The following is a 5,000-nucleotide window of genomic DNA, read 5'->3' on the forward strand; positions in this document are numbered from 1 at the left end:
AATTTTGATGATAAGGAGGATGAAAGTTGTTAACGAAATATTCACCTTGAAAATATCGATGATAATGGCGATGATGGCGATAATGGTGAAGATAATAACATCATAGTCATTAGGAAAATATTGATGATCATCATAATAATATTGATAATAATAAGAATGATAACAGCATCAATAATTATAATGAAAGTAGTAAAACTATGATAAAATCAGAATGATGATGACGATAGTAGAGGTAACAATAATATCAGTAATAACAATAATAGTGATAATAATAATAATGATAGTAATTACAATGATAATAACAGTTATAATTGAAAAGTAAAAACAATAATAACGTAATGATAGCTATTATAATAATTATAAAGAATAATAATCATAATGATAATGATAATAACATTAAAAGCATTAATAATGATAGTGATAATAACGATAGTAGTAATAATAATAATGATGGTAATAATAATGACTTTTTATCCTTATTATTATAGAATTACCATTAATGATAACAATGAGAATCAAAATAACCGTGATAGTGATGATAAAAAGGATTATCTGGATTTTAACTATTAGATTTAAAAGAAAAAAATGATAATAACAATTTTAATGAAAACTACAGCAACAAACAATATCATTGATTATGATGATAATAGTAATAATAATGATAATAAGTACGACAACCGCAGCAACTACAACAATAATAATGATAGTAATTGTAATGATAATATGCTAACAATAATGATATATATGACGAGGAGGATGACTATACTATTGATATAATAATGATAAAAATAATATTAATATTATTAATATTAGTAATAATAATAATAATAAAAAAATAATAGCTCTACTGTTACAGCAACAACTACCACTACTACTGCAACAACAACAATAATAATAATGATAGTGATAATAACAATAATGATAATAAAATTGTAATATTAATAGTAATAATAACAATAATGATAAAAATTATAATAATAATAGTGCTAATGATGAAAATAATGAAAATTGATAATGATATTATTAATCATGATCATAGTAATGACAACAGTAATAATGATAATAACAATAACACCAATAACAACAATAGTAATAATAATTACAATAATGATAATGAAAATTATAATGATGATGACAATATCAAAAATATTAATGATGATTTTAACAAAAACAATATAACAATAATGACAATGATAATGAAAATATGATGAAAATAACAATATCTTAATAAAAAAAATATGCCAAAGATAATGATAACAATATTAATAATAACAATAACAATGATAACAATGATGATAAGAAAGTTCAAATGAATCAATAATAATGATAACAAAGATAAGAACAAGAATAATGGCAATGATGATAATAATAGCAATACTGATAAAATAATATTAATAATAAAACTGATAATAGTTTATGATAATAACAAAAACAACAACTACAACAACAACAGAAACAACAACAACAACAACAATAATAATAATAATAATAATAATAATAATAATAATAATGATAATAATAATAATAATAATAATAATAATAATAATAATAATAATAATAATAATAATAATAATAATAATAATGATAACAATACTAATAAACACCACGATAAACATAAGAAACGTACAAAAAAATCTGTCGAGATAGTTAACGAAAGTGATAATTAAGTAATTAGTCAATATTCGTCAAATGATTAGATGATGCACGAGTATGTGCAGAACTGTCATCTGTATCTGCAATGAGCTATTCACATTTACTGCTTATTAATTTATACTGAACATACAAGGGTAGGAGTGGATGGTGAGTAAGTGAAAAGCGGCAAAGTAAATCCGTAGATTTATTACAAACGAATTCCATCGACTTTGCGAACACCTGCTCTTCACTCGGCTTTACACACACTGCTGCAAGGCGGGAGCTTCCTTTTGTTGCTTGCTGTTGCAGGCAACAAAGCTTATGATAGGGAGATGAATAAGTGCTATGGCATCGGCAATTGTGATGATATGAATAATAAGAATTATGATATTATGATAAGAATTGTGAATATTCTTATCATCATCGTGATGATAATGATAATAATAATAATAATAACAACATCATCGGCAACAATAATAACATGACCAATGATAATTACATAAATAATGATAAGAATAATGACAATAAAAATACTAATAATGATAATGATGGAAATAAAGATGGTAATGATGATAATAGTAATGATATTAATAATAGAAATAAAAATACTACTAGTAGTAAAATAAATGATAATGATAAAACTAGTAAGAATACTGATTATGATAATAATGGTAAAGATACTACTAAGATTACTACTACTACTGCTACTACTAAACATAATAACAATAATTATAATAATGATAATGACCATGATAATGATAATAACATCAATAGTAATAGTAATGATGATAATCATAAAAATATTGAAAGATGGAATAATGTAGTAATACCAGTAAATAACAAGCCTCCCTGACCAGGATTCGAATCTTGGTCACTCCAGTTATGACCCGAAGGACCCATGCCCAACCAACCATGCCAAACGACCCACTAAAAGGAGTGGGCAACTAGGATCTCACTAGCTCCAGATGGAAAATTGATGAAAGATGGAATAATGCAGTGCCCACGGGGAGTGTGTGTAAAACTTCGCTATCATTATTCTTGTATGAGTTGATAGGTAATGCCTTTAGTGAGATCTTAGGTAAACACTCCGCTTAGTAGGTCGTGTGTTATGGCTGGCTTAGCACTGGTCCTTCGGGTCATACCTAGGGTGGCCCAGGTTCGAGTTCTGGTCAGAGAGGTTTGCTATTTAATAATAATAATAACATAAGTATCAATAACATCAACAGTAATAATGATAATAACAATTATGATAATAATAATAACAAAACAATAACAAAAATTATAGTAATAATAATATGATAATAATGTTAACAATAATAATACCAACAATAATAGTAACGACAATAATATTGATTATAATAACAATAATAATAATATCGATAATGGTATTGATAATAACAATAATAATAATGATGATGACGATGATGATGACGATGATAATGATGATGATGATGTTGATGATGATGATGATGATGTTGATGATGATGATGATGATGATGATAATGATAATAATGATAACAACAAATATAATGATAATAGTAATGATGATAATAACATCATAAATGATCATAATATTAGTAAAAAATAGATAATGACAATGGAAATAATAAAGCGATAATAATAATCATAAAAGTGATAAAAATAATCACAACTGTAATGAAAATGATAATGATGATGATAGTAATGTTAATAATAATGATGATAATAACAATAATAATGATGATAATGATGGTAACATTTATCGTTACCATCATAAAAAACGATAAGAGTAATAATGGATAATAATAATGTCAATAATAATAATGACGATGATAATGATAACGATGAAAAATACTACTACTACTACTAATTAATGATAGTAATGTTAATAATAATTATGATAATAACAATAATAATGATGATAATGATGGTAACATTTATCGTTACCATCATAAAAAAACGATAAGAGTAATAATGGATAATAATAATGTCAATAATAACAATGACGATGATAATGATAACGATGAAAAATACTACTACTACTACTAATTATAATGACAATAATAATATTAATGATAATTCTTATGATAAAAAGAAAGATAACAATTATGAGAAAAATGATAATGATGATAATGGAAATCGTAATAATGATAATGATTATGTCAATTATAATGAAAACAACAACAATGATAGTAATGATTATGATGAAAATTATGATAATTATTATTATGGCAATCTTAATAATGGTAATGATCATTTAAAAAATAACAAAATAACAACTCCAACAACAATATCAATAATAACAATAATAATGATCATAGTGATAATGATGATAAGAGTAATTACAACAATAATAAGAATGCTAATGATGATGATAATGATAATGTTGTTAATAATAATAATGATAATGATAGTAATGTTATTGTAAATAATAATGACGGAAATAAGAATAGAAGTAAAAATAGGTCTAGTATTATTAATGACCATGATGATGATGACTATGATGATGATGAGGAGGAGGAGAAGGATAATGATAATGATAATAATAATAATAACAACAATGATAATATCCATAATAGCAATAGTAATGATAATAATGATAACATTAATGGCGATAATAATGAAGATAATAATAATGATAGTAATAATGATAATGACAGCAACACCGTTAACAACAATAATAATGATAACTATAATGATAATGAAAATGATAATAATAATAATAATAATAATATAAACAATCATAAGGATAAAATAAATAACAATAACAATAGGGATGATGATGATAAGGATAATAGTATTAAGGATAATAGTAACAGCAGTAATATGATAATGATAATAATAATAATAATAATAATAATAATAATAATAATAATAATAATAATAATAATAATAATAATAATAATAATAATAATAATAATAATGATGATAATAATAATAGTAACAATGATAGTAATGCTAGTAAAAATAATACTGATAATAATAATAGTAATTTATTATCATTATTATCATTATTATTATCATTATCATTATTATTATTATTATTATTATAAATGTTATGATAATAATAATAATAATGATAATAATAATATTAATAAGTATAATAATAATAATGATAATAATAATAACAATAATAATAATAATGATAATAATAATAATAATAATAATAATATCATTATTATTATTATTATCATTATCATTATTATCATTACTTTTTTATTATCATAACATTTATAATAATAATAATAATAATAATAATAATAATAATAATAATAATAATAATAATAATAATAATAATAATAATAATAATAATAATAACAACAACAATAATAATAATAATAATAACAATAATAATGATAACAATAAAGATAATGGTAATGATAATGATA

General features: G+C 22.0%; 1 protein-coding gene across 1 annotated transcript in view; it reads right to left on the minus strand.

Annotated features, from left to right (window-relative positions):
* LOC113814526 (beta-galactosidase-1-like protein 2) overlaps window positions 1-5,000 on the minus strand; it is a 177,619-nt gene that overhangs the window by 333 nt on the left and 172,286 nt on the right. The gene's annotated exons all lie outside the window — the stretch shown is intronic.

Source organism: Penaeus vannamei, chromosome 10 (assembly GCF_042767895.1).
Source record: "Penaeus vannamei isolate JL-2024 chromosome 10, ASM4276789v1, whole genome shotgun sequence".
NCBI lineage: Eukaryota > Metazoa > Arthropoda > Malacostraca > Decapoda > Penaeidae > Penaeus > Penaeus vannamei.